The following is a 17234-nucleotide window of genomic DNA, read 5'->3' as shown; positions in this document are numbered from 1 at the left end:
TGAGTGTACTAAAGGTTTGTAATTTTATTTATCTTTTCAAAGAACAAGCTCTTAGATTGATCTTTTCTATTGTCTTTTTAATCTTTATTTCCACTCTGTTCTTTGTGATTTCTTTCTTTCTACTTACGTTGGACTTCATTTGTTCTTTTTCTAGTTCCCTGGGGTGTAAAATTAGGCTGCTTATTTGAGATTTTTCTTGTTTCTTGAGGTAGACATTTATCACTATGGGCTTCCCTCTTAGCACTACTTTTGCTCTATCGCGTAAATTTTGGTGGTATGTTGTATTTTCATTTGTCTCAAGGTATATTTTGATTTCCTCATTGACTTATTAGTTGTTCAATAGCATGTTTAATCACCACATATTTGTGAAATTTCCAGTTTTATTTTTGTTATTGACTTCTAGTTTCATACCATTGTGGTTGGAAAAGATGCCTGAAATGATTTCAGTCTTCTTAAATTTGTTAAAACTTATTTTGTGGCCTATATAATTTATCCTGGAGAATATTCCTTGTGCACTTGAGATGGATGTGTATTCTGCTTCTTTTGGATGGAATGTTTTGTTAACTCTAATATGTTGTTTAAGGCTAGTGTTTCCTTACCAAGTTTGTCTGGATGATGTATCATTGATACAAATGGGGGGTTAAAGTCTCTTTTATTGCACTGCTGTCTGCACTGCTACAGACCCTTTAGGTCTGTTAATATTTACCTCTTATATTAAAGTGCCCCTGTGTGGGCTGCATAAGTATTTACATGTTACAGTATTTAATGTTATATCCTGCTTTTATTGACCACTTTATTATTACACAGTGCTCTTCTTTTTCTCTGCTGATAGCCTGTGTTTTAAAGTCTATGTTGTCTGATATAAATATAGACATTCTAGTTTTCTTTTGGTTTCCATTTGTTTGGAATGTCTTTCTCACTCCATCACTTTTTGTCTGTGTGTATCCTTACATCTGAAGTGAGGCTTTTATAGGCAGCACATAAGTGAGTCTTGGTTTTTTACCCACTCAGTCACTCTGCATCTTTTGATTGGAGAATTTAATACTTTTATATTTAAAGGAATTTTTGATAGGTACGTACTTATTTCCAGTTTATTTTTTTTTATTTAATTAATTTTTTTTTTAATTTACATCCAAGTTAGTTAGCATATAGTGCAACAAAGATTTCAGGAGTAGATTCCTTAATGACCCTTACCCATTTAGCCCATCCCCCCTCCCACAACCCCTCCAGTAACCCTTTGTTTGTTCCCCATATTTAAGAGTCTCTTATGTTTTGTCCCCTTCCCTGTTTTTATATTATTTTTGCTTCCCTCCCCTTATGTTCATCTGTTTTGTATCTTAAAGTCCTCATATGGGTGAAGTCATATGATACTTGTCGTTCTCTGAATGACTAATTTTGCTTAGCATAATACCCTCTAGTTCCATCCATGTAGTTGCAACTGTCAAGATTTCATTCTTTTTGATTGCCGAGTAATACTCCATTATGTGTTTATGTGTGTGTGTGTATACACACACACACACACACACACACACACACACACACACACACACCACATCTTTATCCATTCATCCATCAGTGGACATTTGGGCTCTTTACAAAAAGAAGAATTGTTTCCAAAAAGAGGCTTTCCAACTTTGGCTATTGTTGATAGCACTGCTATAAACATGAGGGTGCATGTGCCCCTTTGAAACAGCACACCTGTATCCCTTGGATAGGTACCTAGTAGTGCAATTGCTGGGTCATAGGGTAGTTCCATTTTTAATTTGCTGAGGAAACTCCATATTGTTTTCCAGAGTGGCTGCACCAGTTTGCATTCCCACCAACAGTGCAAAAGAGATCCTCTTTCTCCTCATCCTTGCCAACATCTGTTGTTGCCTGAGTTGTTAATGTTAGCCATTCTGACAGGTGTGAGGTGGTATCTCATTGTGATTTTGATTTGTATTTCCCTGATGATGAGTGATGTTGAGCATTTTTTTCATGTGTTGGTTGGCCACCTGGATGTCTTCTTTGGACAAATGTCTATTCATGTCTTTTGCCCGTTTCTTCACTGGATTATTTGTTTTTTGGGTGTTGAGTTTGATAAGTTCTTTACAGAGTTTGGATAATAACCCTTTATCTGATATGTCATTTGCAAATATCTTCTCCTATTCTGTCAGTTGCTCTTTAGTTTTGCTGATTGTTTCCTTCGCTGTGCAGAAGCTTTTTATTTTGATGAGATCCCAGTAGTTCATTTTTGCTTTGGTTTCCCTTGCCTCCGGAGATGTGTTGAGTAAGAAGTTGCTGTGGGCAAGGTCAAAGAGGTCTTTGCCTTCTTTCTCCTCGAGGATTTTGAAGTCTTTCTATTTTACATTTAGGTCTTTCATCCATTTTGAGCTTATTTTTGTGGATGGTGTAAGAAAGTGTTCCAGGTTCATTTTTCTGCATGTCGCTGTCCAGCTTTCCCAGCACCACTTGCTGAAGAGACTGTCTTTATTCCATTTGATATTATTTCCTGCTTTGTCAAAGATTAGTTGGCCATATGTTTGTGGGTCCATTTCTGGATTCCCTATTCTGTTCCATTGATCTGAGTGTCTGTTTTGTGCCAGTTCCATACTGTCTTGATGATTACAGCTTTGTAATACAGCTTGAAATCTGGGATTGTGATGCCTCCTGCTTTGGTTTTCTTTTTCAAGATTGCTATGGCTATTTGGGGTCTTTCCTGGTCCATACAAATTTTAGGATTGTTTGTTCTAGCTCTGTGAAGAATTTTGGTGTTATTTTTATAGGTATTGTATTGAATATGTAGATTGCTTTGGGTAGTATTGACATTTTAACAATATTTGTTCTTCCTATCCAGGAACATGGAATCTTTTTCCATTTTTTTTTTTGTGTGTGTCTTCTTCAGTTTCTTTCATAAGCTTTCTATAGTTTTCAGTGTATAGATTTTTCACCTCTTTGGTTAGATTTATTCCTAGATATATTATGGTTTTTGATGCAATTATAGATGGGATCGATTCCTTGATTTCTCTTCCTGTTGCTTCACTATTGGTGTATAGAAATGCAACCAATTTCTGTGCACTGATTTTATATCATGCAAGTTTGCTGAATACATGGATCAACTCTAGCAGTTTTTTGGTGGTATCTTTTGGGTTTTCCATATAGAGTATCATGTCATCTGCAAAGAGTGAAAGTTTGACCTCCTCCTGGCTGAGCTGGATGCCTTTTATTTCTTTGTGTTGTCTGATTGCAGAGGCTAAGACTTCTAATACTATGTTGAATAACAGTGTATTGCCAGTTTATTAATTGCTTTCTGGCTGTTTATAGTTCCACTTTGTTCCTTTCTACTTCTCTTGCTCTCTTCCTTTGGAGTTTGTTGACTTTCTTTAGTGGTATTCTTAGATTTCTTTCTCATTATCTTTTGTGTATCTAGTATAGATTTTTGCTTTGTGGTTACCATGAAGATTACATAGAACAACCTATATTTATCACTTATTTTCTTTTTTATATATGTATTTTCAAGAGAGAGTGCAAGAAGGGGAGAGGAGTAGAGGGAGAGAAAGAATTTTAAGCAAACTCCACTCTCAGTTCAGAGCCCATCACAGGCCCTGATCTCATGACCCTGGGACCTTGACCTGAGCTGAAATCAAGAGTTGGATGTTCAGGGGCACCTGGGTGGCTCAGTTGGTTAAGCGGCCGACTTCAGCTCAGGTCATGATTTCACAGTCCGTGAGTTCGAGCCCCACATCGGGCTCTGTGCTGACAGCTCAGAGCCTGGAGCCTGTTTCAGATTCTGTGTCTCCCTCTCTCTCTGACCCTCCCCTGTTCATGCTCTGTCTCTCTCTGTCTCAAAAATAAATAAGTGTTTAAAAAAAAAAAGAGAGAGTTGGATGTTCAACCCAGTCATGCAAGTTCCCCTATCACAGTCTATTTTCAGTTGATAACAACTTAAGTTTGAATACGTTCTAAAGCTCTACATTTATACTCTTCCCCACAATGTTTTATATTTTTGACACACAGTTTATTTATTTTTATCTTGTATCTCTTATTTAATTATTGTAATTATAGTTGTTTTTACTACTTTTCTTCTTTAACCTTCATTTTAGCGTTATAAGTGATTAATCCACTACCTTTACTATATATTTATCCTTATCAATGAGATTTATACTTTCATTGTTTTATTATTATTAATAAGCACCCTTTCTTTCAGCTTAGAGAAGTCCTTTTAACATTCCCCGTAAGGCCAGTTTAGTAGTGAATTCCCTGAGGTTTTTCTTGTCTGGAAAACTCTTTATCTCTCCTTCAATTTTGAATGATAACTTTGCCCGGTGGAGTGTTCTTGGTTACAAATGTTTTACTTTCAGCACTCTGAATATATTGTGCTAGTTTTCTTCTGACCTGCAAAGCTTCTGCTAAAAAATTGACTGATCGTCTTATGGGGGCTCCCTTGTATGTAACAAGTTGCATTTCTCTTGCTACTTTTAAGATTGTCTTCTTGTCTTTAACTTTTGACATTTTAATTAAATGTGTCTTGGTGTGGGTCTCTTTGGGTTCACGGACTTCGTGGATCTGGAAGCCTGTTTCCTTCCCCAGGTTAGGGAAGTTTTCAGCTATTATTTCTTCCAATAAGTTTTCTGTCCTTTCTGTTTCTCTTCTCCTTTTGCCACTCCTATAATGTGAATGTTAGTCTGCCTGATGTTTTGCCATACATCCTTTGAGCTATCTTCACTTTTTTAAATTCTCTTTTCTTTTTGTTGCTCTGATTGGGTGAGTTCCACTGCCTTGTCTTTGAATTGACTGATCCTTTCTTCTGTTTTATCTAGTCTTCTATTGAACACTTCTAGTCTATCTTCAGCTCAGTTTTTCTTCAACTCTATGACATCTATTTGGTATTTTCATATATTTTCTATCTCTTTGTTGAAATTCTCACTGTTTATCCATGCTTCTCCCAAGTTCAGTCAATATCTTTATGACCATTACTTTAAACTGTTTATCAGGTAGATAATTCTCTCCATTATATTAAAATTTTTTTTTCTGAGGTTTTATCTTGTTCTGTGTTTCCTCATTTTGCTTGACTGTTTTTATGTACTAGATGAAACAGCCACCTCTTCTAGTCTTCAAGGAGTGGCCTCATGATAAACCTTATCATCAACCATGTCCTAGCTCTTGGTTGTCTCTCAAGCTTTTGTGATTGTCCAAGCAGCCTATTTTGTTTTCAGTAGCGCCTAGTTGTTAAGGATGTGCTAAGATCTGTCAGTGTCCCAAAGAGGGGGATCTCAGTGAACACCTAGGTTCAGGCTGATTGGAAGTCAGATCTCAGGCAGCAGCTTTTAAAGTAAGCAAATATATACAGCCCTGTGGGACTGCAAATATAAGCCTTGCTGGCCAGCAGACAAGTAATTGGAGGTATCACCTGGGCAACAATCACAAAAATTGGCTCCAGGCAATCATATAAGCTCCATTCTTAGAGACACAGGTAAACTCTAGTGTGGCAGAGATGGCATGTCACCTGGCCTGTGTTCCCTGAGAATCCCTCCTTAGGCCTCTAGATATACATCAAACCTGAAGCCTGCCCCTCAGGCTCCAGAATAAGCAAATAAGCATCTTTCTTTGAAGGACTGGGGTTGTGTTTCTGTCTGCTACCTGTACAATGCCCTGGGGGTGGTAGTCTGCTAAAAACTCCCTTTCTGATTATTACAGTCCCATGTGACCCAGGAATGCAAGGTCCCCTGACCTCCAGAGCCACATAATCAAGGGATGTCCCCTGGGTTGCAGCTGCAAAAACTAGGGCACGACATCAGAACTGGGGCATCAGACATCTCTAAAAATTCCCCTGCAGAGTATGCAGAGGGAGAGTGCAAAGATGGAGCCTGCTGGTTAAAGGGTAAAGATGGCACCCACTGAGGGGGAAAAGGGAGTTAGAGTAAAAAAAACAAAAAACATCTGCCAGCTTTAGCAAGGTCAAGGGAGAGCACAAAAATGGTGCCCACCATCTCCTTCATCCCTGGAGAGTATCCCCAGCAGCCCCTGCCCCTCTGGGTGATGCTTTATGGTTAACAAATGAATCTCTTTTTCATAAAGTCAGGGCATTTTTCAAATAGCTGCTTCTGCACCAGGGCTTGGAGTGAGTGAGTCCACAGACAAGCCCCTTAAGAGGCCTTGCTCAGTTCACCACAGCCCATTGGGTCTCCTGGAAGTGAGCCCCATTGGTTTTCAAAGACTCATGTTTTGGAGGCTCATCTGTAGGGTATAGGTCTCAAAATATGGAGTGTCTGATGTTATGAACAGTTCACTCCTCAGGGTTTGTAAATTCCCTCCCAATTGTGGGTCGTGGTGCTAAGGGTGTGGTTTATGGTGAGATTGTGTCTCAGCCTCTCCTGCCCACTTCCATGTGGCCTTCTTCTTGTTTGCCACTGTGTAGGAGCTGCTCAGCTAGTTTTCAGATCTTTTTCACAGGAAATTATTCCATAGGTAGCAGTAGATTCAGTGTGTCCATGGTGGGGGTGAGTTCAGGATCTTTCTACAGAACAGAACCAGAAAAATAAGTGATCAGCAAATGATGAAGATGGGTCATAAAGACTCAGAAGCAGGTGAGACAGGCCAAATTGGGACAATTTGTGCATCAAAACAAATAATGATTACCCATGAAACAAAATAGGAAACTGTGAATCCATTCAGATATAAATAAATAAATGAATGTTTGATTTAAAAAAACAACAACACTATTTTACATAATTTCAAAGTACTTCTCCACAGAACACTTATCAATTGCCAAGGGGGGAAAGATAACTTTATAGTGAAAACATCTGGTAGATATCACCTTTTCAAGTTGTCATAGAGAACAAATGTCAACAATGAGAAAATTGAAACCCTGTGCCACCTAATAGAAGGCCTTTAGAAGAACTTCTATGATATCCTGTGAAAGATGCATAACATCAATCTAACTATGAAAAAATAACAGAAAACCCCAAGTTGAAGAACATTCCAAAGGTAACTGGCCTGTAATCTTCAAAAGATTTGAGGTCAGGAAGGTCAGAGAAAAACTGATAAACTGTTCTACATTAAAGGGGAGTCACAGACATGACAAATGCAAGGCATGATTCAGAACTGGACCTTTTCGATTAAACTGGCGTGAGGTCTGAGGCTTAGATGGTAGCAATATGTCATACTCAGCCTTCCCAAGATGGTGCTGGCAAAGTTGCTACAGCACTTACATTATCGTACTCTCCTGGGCCTGAGTCTAGAAAAAGAGAATTGTTTTCAGTAGCATCCCCAGCAGTCCAGACCATAACTTTTGTCATACTCATTACTCTTCCAATCACCGTGATCAAAAGGAAGAGCTACTGTAATTTGTCAGACCCGAGTCACATATTTGAGCACAAGGCCTCCCATAGAGCTTTTGGATGGAGTTCCATAGACCTATGGACTAATTGTGGCAAAGGGTCAATCAGGTGGAAAAGCAGGAGAAAGAAGGGGAAATGAATGCCGGGAAGGCAAATGTCTGCAAATGTCCACAAATGTCCAAAATATTCAATGCTGCATGGTGATAAAAACCTATAAACCTCCTTAAAAGCTATTAATTTACTTTCACGGGGTGCAATTTTGAAAATCTGTGATTTAAAAAAAACTATTTATTTATTTTATTTATTTATTTAGAGAGTGTGTGCTCATGCACACGAGTGGAGGAGGGGTAGAGAGAGAGAGAATCCTAAGCAGGCCCCACACTGTCAGTGCAGAGCCTGATGCAGGGCTTGATCTCACAAACCATGAGATCATGACCTGAGCCCAAACCAAGAATTGAATGCTTAACCCACTAAGCCGCTCAGGCACACCTGAAAATCTTTGATTTTAATAACCTCATAGCAAGTTGGTAATAGAAAATAATTTCTTCCTATTGTCAGTTACTTAATATTTCTATCCAATTTGAATCTAAATCCTAACATATTCTAGAATTAGTAAACCATTTGTCTTTCCATACAGGTTCAACCATTTTGTTCATATACCTTTTTTCATATCTGTAAGAAATCATGGTCTGATCAGGAGTCCAACAAATTTGGTTTCTCAGAGCCCATTAAAAATCAAAACTTTCTTGGGGCGCCTGGGTGGCGCAGTCGGTTAAGCGTCCGACTTCAGCCAGGTCACGATCTCGCGGTCCGGGAGTTCGAGCCCCGCGTCGGGCTCTGGGCTGATGGCTCGGAGCCTGGAGTCTGTTTCCGATTCTGTGTCTCCCTCTCTCTCTGCCCCTCTCCCGTTCATGCTCTGTCTCTCTCTGTCCCAAAAATAAATAAACGTTGAAAAAAAAAATTAAAAAAAAAAATCAAAACTTTCTTTAGCTGAGAAAGTAGATCAGTAAATCACTTTAACAAGTTTTTGTGTTCTAGTTTCTGATTATATTTGAATGAACAGTCTCTACAACTGCTTTGAATTTCTCCATACACTTCTACAGTCCCATGTTGACAGAGGGCTAGGCTCTATTTGCCTGTGAATGCTACATAAAAAAAATATAGGCTATTTTCCACTCTTGAACATTGTTCAAGATTTCATGAGTTTAGGCCTACACACTACTGCAATAGTGTCATGCCCGATTTCCCCATACTGAATTCCTGATAAATAGATAAATAAATGAGACTCAGATTTTTTTAATCCAACCAAGAAGATTTTTAAAGAGCCTTGAAAGTGGAATTATGTCACCAAAGCAATTTCCCTAGTTTTCTTTTCTATTTGCAATTACAAGAATATCATTTTGAGGTCTCTCTAAAGTTTAGAAGATAAATTTAGCATTTAGTATTTAATCAAATTATAGCTATGATGATGTCAAGATTTGGAACAGCTATATTAACAGCCCACTTACTACTCTTTTCAGAAACCCTACTTGCTCTGCCCACATCAGATAGTATGTGTCATTTTCTATCTTTCTAGTTCTTATATTTGCAATGATCTTAGTCATAATTAATTACTAATATAGGATGGTAACTATTTAGTGATATTTCAAATCCTTCAAAGTGGATTTATTCAGCTGAGTGCCCAGTATTTCTTTAACGATTTGCACACACATCGCTAAATCTTCTATATAGCATTCTGCCTTCTCTAAAACAACAGGCTTGAAAATCTTTAATTCAGTTTTTCAAAAGAAGCTTCAGGTTACTAGGAGGTAGATCATTGGTTAGAATTGATGGATTACCTACCTACATTTCAGCACTAATTACAGGTAACAGCTTACAGATTTCCGTCCCACCTGGCCTAGCCCAATCTTCTACATTCATTCCATACAGATAGTTTTACCCAAGGAAAATCAGAAATCAGAGAATATGAAAGCTGAAAAGCAATTTTAGAAATCATGTGAGGTGCTCCATGATTGGTAGTTTAGATTCTTATGAGAATTGGAAGAAACATACGAGCACCCTCCTTGAGAACATGTACATTAAAACATATATGCACAACTTCTTAGATCCCAGAGAAAGAATCTGGGCTTATTTGGCTTGTAAGATTATTGAGATGAAGTGACTTGCTCAAGACCATAGAACAAGTTGGTGGAGTTGGAGCTCAAGCCTAAAGTACAGGGGAGTCCTGTCTACCCCGGAGATTATTATCTAAGGCCCAGCTGCTATACAATTGGCATGGGGGCCTTCAAAGGAATATATTGTCTAATAGACCAAACAGTCATAAAGTTATTCCCCATTCACATATCCTGCTCCATGGGATGCCTGGGTGGTTCACTTGGTTAAGCATCTGACTCTTAATTATGGCTCAGGGCACGATCTCAGGGTCGTGAGATCAATACCCGTGTAGGGCTCCATGCTGGGTGTGGAGACTGCTTACAATTCTTTCTCTCCCTCTGCTGTTCATGCTCTCTCTCTAAAAAACAAACAAACAAACAAAACACCAAAAAACAAATATCCTGCTCAATTTAGTGTTGATTCCCACTAATTACATCAATGTTGTTTTTTTTTTTTTAATCTGACTGCGGGATTATTTATTGTTTAGAATATCTAACAACACAGTGTTAGTACAATGCACATTGATTACAAAGTGAAAAGGCAAATCTTGCAAAAGATTTTGGATTTCATGAGGTTGATGGAAGTGATGTTAGAAAAGTGCTTAGAATCACACATGCTAATCCTCTGATAAATGAGGTACTGTCTTAGACTTATTGACAGCGGAGAGGAGAAAAGGACAGAGAGGCAGTCCAGCTCAGCACTCCAAAATGGAATATTTGGATATGAACATGTTTAAGAGAATTGCCTGAGGAGACCAATGAAGACCTTACATGTTTTTGTTACATGATCCTCTTTATAATCATTTAAACATCAAATGAAATATGGTATATGCTGAGGTTCAGTTTTGTTGGAGAGTTACACCAAAATCTACAGGTTTTAATTTTTTTAAATCCTATGAAAATTTTTTTCTTTTCATTGGTTGTAAAATTTTGTTTCCTGTTTTAAGTGAGTTCACTTTAGATTGCTGTTTTTTTTTTAGTTTCACCCATTATTCTTAGATAACGAATCTGTCCTTTACTTCATTCCAACTTCAAGAGGCAGAAACTTCTTTTATGTGTTGATCTTTAATCTCATTTTTCTGATTCCAAATCACAAAGTTACTCGAGGACTGTCATTTTGCAAATCTCTGTCTAGGATTTTTCAACCAACTTCATAGATATGGAGTGTCAGTGATGACCTCTGGGCAATAAAATTGTTGTGCCTCAAATTGAGTAAATTTTGATTAACTGGGAAGAACTTTTCTGAAAGTCCATGTGCAGTGTAACTCAATATTGTTTTGAGAAATGAGAATGTCATTGAAACCAAAGGGCACAGACATGAAATAGATGAATTCTGGGTTATTTATTGAATGCCTCTTAAAGATAGAATTCTATAAAGTCTTATGTGGCTTGAATAATTTGTAACTATACATGCTTCTGTTCCCAGAAATTTTAATCATTAATGATTCTGCAACATAAAACACCCTCCAAGACATTTTACTCCCTTTGGTAATCTAAGAATGAATTATACAATTAACCTTTATAATTAGATTATTTGGGCTTATCCAGCAGAATGGAATTACTGTTAATTTGAACTGTTAATCAGTTTATTACTGGGACTTTACAATGGCAATCAAATTCAGGGACTCATATTTAGGCACCTCTTCTGCTTAGTTAGCTGTCCAGCATCTTTATAGTTTTTGCCCCAATATTTTGAAGGCTGGGTACCAATGGTAACATTGGGTATTGGTACGGGGACCATAAAATTTATCATCAAAATTAGGGCACTTCTGAGGGGGGCACTTGTAATAAGTACACTGGGACATAGCTATAAACAAGGTTTATCCCAGTATACAAGGACATGTGCCCACTGTACCTACTAATGGCCCGTTTATTCTTATTGCTCGGGAGTCAGGGACTCCTGGCCCATTATTTACAAAGACCCTCTATCCAAGATCCAGGTCCTGACTTACCAAGACACACTGTCCCCAGAGACAGCTTCCCCAAGAACCAAATGTACCTAGGAGAAGGCAAGCTCTACTGCAGAGAGGGTTAGACTGGGTCTAGCCAGACCCTCTACTCTCACCTCTACTCATTTCCTTCCTTCCTTGTCCTTGTTTGTTGAATTATCTCCAACAGATCAAGGCTGAATTACATTCCAAGGATGAAAATGAAGTAAATCCCATCTAAACACAGAACACTGAGCCATGGTGTGGTGTGGTGTGGTGTGGTATAGTGTGTGTGTGTTGGGGGAGTGGGTCAGAGAGAGAAAGAGAGAGAGAGATGATAATGATGAAATGGGAGAGTAAAATGGAATCTTGTCATGGGTTCTTCCCTTTTCCTGACTAATGGTATGATCTTTAATCTCTTTGAGCCCCAGTTTCTCCATATGTAAAATTAAGATAGTACAGATGGCTATCTAACATAGTTATTATGAGGCCTAAAAGTTTGCCTACTGTCCTCCACATCCAGTCTCCCTTTCTTCCTTTTATTAATAGAATTTGCCAAATTTTAATTGGGCACACAATCTCCAAACCAGCTGTTACATCTACCAGCTTTCCTTGTAGCCCTGGTGAAGGTTATGAGTACAACTTCCAGTTCAAGTCTTCACAAGGAAGCTGTGGCCCTCCCCTCCTGCTTTCCCCCTTTATTCTGGCAAGGAAATAGCAATAAATGGAACAGCCAGGCTGGAGCCAGAGATGACATCTTCCATCTGGCAGAGACAATCACTTCTATACTAACACATGAGGGAAAAAATTCAGACTTTGCCTCACTTAAGACTTCTTGGGGGCCATAACTCATACAAACACAATAGTGGCTTTGAAAGCTCAATAGAGTTGGAATCAAAAGGGTATGTTGTAGTCCTTTTCTGTTGCTGGCCTGACCTTGGGAATCTCTAAATGTCACTTTTCTCATCTTAAATTAGAAGTAGAAATAATACCTGAAAGGCAGGTGATATTAAATAATGAGTAAATACACCATCCTGTTACTACTTTTCTTTTTGAACCAGGATTCATCTCAATGAGTTTATTCATTCATTTGCAAACATTTAAGGATCCAGGCACTATATCTAAGACACAGGGTTGTCTAGCATTGCATAAGGCACTGAATTTCCAACCCTCCTGTGGACAGAGTAAATGGACCAACAAGAAATATTACATAGTGATGAGTGTTACAGTGATTATAAAACAAGATGATGTTCTAGAGATTGAGTAGGAGGGCATTATAGGGCATGGCCAGAAAAGGAATCTCTGACATTTCTGTTGAGAGTAAATAACAAAAGGAGCCAGTTTGTGAAGATTTGTGGGGAGAGGACTCTGGACAGAGAGAACACCTAGGGCAAATAACCTATGGTGAGAGAAGCATGATTTGTTCATATCAGAAAGAAAGCCAGTGTGGCTAGAGCAGAGTGAGACAGTGGTGGGTTGTAAGAGATAAAATCAGAGGTAGGAGAGGCCAGATCATTTGTCTGTATAGTGGATAGAATTAATTCCAAGCATAATGAGAAGTCCATAGGAAGGATACAATAGCACTTCCATTCAGAGGCCAAGCTATGCCTATGTGTAAACATAACCTATTATACAAGTCAAGCAGCTTCTTAAAATAGGGGGAAAGTTCTAGCTACCAGTTTTCTGAGAATGCACTGGGGTGTTACCAGGAGAATGTTTACTCCCAAGACAAGCACCACTGCTGATTCCTTTATTGTCCTTATGATTTAAAGAGGTTAGCAGCTTGGCATTTTATGTCAGAGATACCTGACTTTGAATCCCAGTTCCTCTACCACCAGATGTCTGGCCTTAGATAGGTCACTCTACCTCTTAAAGTTTAATTTATTCTCCTACATAAAATACGGAAAATAAGATCCATTTCAGCAATGTCATTGTAAGGCTTCCATGAGATATTATATGTGAAATGCATAACACATTATAAGGACTCAATAAAAAATGGTATATATATTTAATTTTTGTATAGTCCTAGAATTCACTGAGAAATCCCTAGGCCAGTCCATCACTCCACAGAGGTACTGAGGTGGAGACTAATGACTTTAGGACTCTCCCTTGAGTCCCACAAAGCCCTGTTAAAATCCTCTTATGCTTCCCTTGAGCCTACCTTCTCTCAGGGCTCACACTGACTCCCCGTCTCGGATACTCTCTGCCCTACTACTATTCACGGCGAGGTTTTGTTTTAGAACATTTCATATGGTTATGCCTTGTTTCCACATTCAATAAAAAAATAAAAGCTCTTTGAGAGATCACTCATCATCCTTCACCCATATTCTCCAAGGTGCTTTCAAGTATAGACAGTGTTTAACAAATATATGTTTGATGAATCAAAGAATGGACAAAGGGATGAATAAGAGCATTCAGTTGATTACCCTTGTCTCCCTAAATCTCCATCTACTGCACATCTTCTATTTGCCCTGGAATCCATTGTCTACCCTTCTCCACCCCACTGCAGGAAGCCAAATCAATGTGCCCCTTTGTCATCTGACTTCTGACAGGTTTGGCCAATGAGAGGCAGTCGCAGGAAACTGGAAGATGGGCAAGAGAGTGAGGTCTGGACTAGGAAGTTCTTTTTATATTGCTACTCTTTCTGAGCTTCTAAACTGTTCCATCCATCTAGGGCCTAGGGGTGGTGACTCCCTGCTGTTTCTAGCCCTAGGAATTTCCTCACTAGCTCCCCAAATTCTGCCACACCATTATTAAGTAATCCATTTTTAAAACTGCTCTCAAATTACCCACTTTGGATCTGCCACTTTTCCCCCAAAGACACTAATATATCTCATATATACCAACTTGGGTAGATCTAAATGTATCCCATTCTAGATTAGGACTTGGACTCTTGCTTGTCCTCGGAGAGCAGATGCTACCACTTCCCTTGGTAAACTTCCATTGTTTCACAACCACACCAAATTGCCACAACTTGGGCAAACAAATTAGGATGAAGCTGTCCATTGTCTGGAAGAACTAAGCAAGTTGTTCACAGGAATTACAGAATTTAGCAGACATGAGCCATTGCTGACAGTTAAATGTTTTTAAGTAGAGTAAATCAAATGTCACTTCATGGAAGAACTAAAAATACTTTTCAAAGTGTATATTGTGCATGAGTTTTTTTCCTACTCTGAGTTGCCAGGCTGTGGGTGTTGAAAACTCTTCAGAAGATTTGGTCTGTCATGTTTAGATGGTAGGTGGCAAAAGAAATTCTTCTTTAAAACCTTCAAGATGTTCATTCCATTGTCTCTTGTTTAAGTGTGAATTACAGAATGTTGGATCCAAAAATATCTGAGCTGGTGCAGTGAAGGCCAATTGGTAGCTCCCAGGGAAGACAGGTTACCTGTGGAATGGTGTCTCCAAACTCTCCCTTCCTGGCTCTCAGGCCCCCACCTAAATCACTCTTGCAACTGATCCCTGTGATGACAGGGCGTTCTCTGTCAAATACCATCTTAGAAATAGCAAGGTAGTTTAAAAAATTGGAATTTTATAGGAAAAAGCAGTGAAATATTTTTCATTTGCAACATTGATGTGTCCAAAGAAGAAACTGTTACTAATACAGATAAATGGGAAAGCAAAAGGAGGATTTGAATCCAGCCATAGCTGTTCCAGTCATGAGGGATGAATGGCAGCTGGGTTGGTGGCCAGTGGCCCGCAGCATTTGTATGTAGTCGCTGTGAATTTGTCCCTCAATCCTAGGCCTTTTCTCAGTGGATTAAAGGGGAGCCAGTAATGGAGAAACTCAAGTGAGGAATGGAGTACAAAGGCTACCTGGTATCTATAGATGACTATATGAACGTGCAGCTTGCAAACACAGAAGAATACTTAGATAGAGCATTGTCTGAACATTGGGTGAAGTTTTAATAAGATGTAATAATGTCCTTTATGTCACGTGTACTGAAGAAGAGGAAGAAGATGGGGAAATGAGAGAATAGCATCTTTTTGTAGACAATAAACATAAATAAGAAAGCCAAAGGAAGAGGAGATTGAAAAGGCCTCTAATTGGTTGACCTGGGAAATTACTTTCCACTGACTCTAGCTCACTAAACATCTATCTTCAATTCGCTGATTTCACAACGTGGAGCTTCTTGGGCATTTCCATGGAGCACCTAGATGTTCTATGCAGTGAACAGCCCTTCACACTTTGCATACCACTCACACCTTTCCAACTTCCTGGCAGGATGGTATTCAGTGGTCCATGACTTAGTTTGATGAAGCTGATGACCTCAACCAAATGACCTCTTTCCAAGGCAAGCACAACTTTCAGACCACAAACTCTCTTTGGTATTCATCATTCTGGGAGTAGCCTGTCTGGAGTTTCTCTCCCCAGAAGGGAAGAGACCTTGTGTTTGGTCAGGTGGACCAAGTGCATGCAAAGTCTCTACAGAGAAGGTAAGAAGCATCCACAATTTGGCCACTGATCTCCCTTCTGTTTCCAGCTGTCAAAACAATTATTTTATTTATTCATTCAACAAAAGTTATAGGTATTGGAGATACATCCTTGAACCAATCAAACAAATTTAATTCTCTCATTCTGTAGAGGGAAGTTAAGTAATAAAAGAATGAACAAAAAACTACAAAAGTCCAAGCACCTTCCTGTGCCATTTTCAAAGAAAAACAATGAAAACAAAGGCTCCTTGTGAAAACTGGAGTCAGGACTTGGGGCCACTATTACAACCCATGCTATCAGGTACAGACACACCCTCTCACAGGTAGGCACTGAAGCTAGACCCTTAAAAAGTTGTTGGAATTGTAGATTCATTTGGGGGTTGAAAGTTAATACAAAATTTAGGATGGCAAGAATCTCTGACCTGTAGACAGGACTCAGTCCTCTTGGACATGTAGGACCGCACATGATTTCAAGAGATTCCTGGAAAGGAATGTTTGCATCTATCCACAGTAGAATATTCCAGGTGCGATGACTCAGTGACAAAGTGTTTGTCTTTGTGTCTACCCAAACTTATTTTGTCCTGCACTATTCTCAGGTTATCAGCACATAATTCTTAAAAAAAAATCCTGTTTAGTTTCATGCCTCTATTCATATTGTGGGAAATATAAGATTTTGGCAAATGAATATTACTTGGAAGGAACCCTGGCTAGGAACCATGTGTCAGTTTATCATCCCTTGGAGAGATCCTGGCTGAAAGTAAAGCCAAGATGGAGAAAAGTAATGCTTGGGCATAGAAAGAGTATCAGATATCTGATGACAAAGGTGTTATTTTTATGAGTGTTACTGCAGTTGCAATCATTGTGGATATGTGAGTAGAAATTCAGTTTGGAATGGCATCTGAGAGTTCTATGTTACAAGTGCTTTCCAATGCGGGTTACACATCTGAGCCATCTGGGGCGTTTATAAAAGGACACATATTTAGGACCTTCCCTTGGTTATTCCGGTTAGTAAGTCTGATATAGGGCTCAGAAATCTTCAGTTCTGTATAGCCAACTCTAAGAACCACTGATCTCAGTCAATTTTATCCTCCAATAGAGAAGAACATAGCGGTTCCTGTGGAAACATCAGTACCATAGTGTTCCCAAGCCCATTTATTCCATTAGTGAGAAAATCTACGTACAAATTAAATACCATTATTATAATGCTAAAATTGGTCTCTTTGCACTTCCCCACTTTGATACTAACTTGTTCCTAGGAACAACACAGGACCAATTTTCACCCATCTTTTCTATTAACCATTTTAGTGTGTGTGTGTGTGTGTGGGGGGGTGCTAGAGGGAAGGAAGAGAGGGAGCTCCCTAGCAGTTCCCTTTTTCTTTATGGCAGCTTCTGGACTCTTCTGC

General features: G+C 38.9%; 1 pseudogene; it reads left to right on the top strand.

The window, feature by feature from the left end:
- The first annotated feature begins 15067 nt into the window (after positions 1-15067).
- On the top strand, positions 15068-15377 carry LOC124510002 (small nuclear ribonucleoprotein F-like; annotated as a pseudogene).
- Positions 15378-17234: the final 1857 nt, after the last annotated feature.

Source organism: Lynx rufus, unplaced genomic scaffold (genome assembly GCF_022079265.1).
Source record: "Lynx rufus isolate CCGP_SWC_20201006 ecotype Redwood Valley unplaced genomic scaffold, mLynRuf1.p SCAF_1, whole genome shotgun sequence".
Taxonomy (NCBI): Eukaryota; Metazoa; Chordata; class Mammalia; order Carnivora; family Felidae; genus Lynx; species Lynx rufus.
This window is presented reverse-complemented; position numbering and strand designations above follow the sequence as displayed.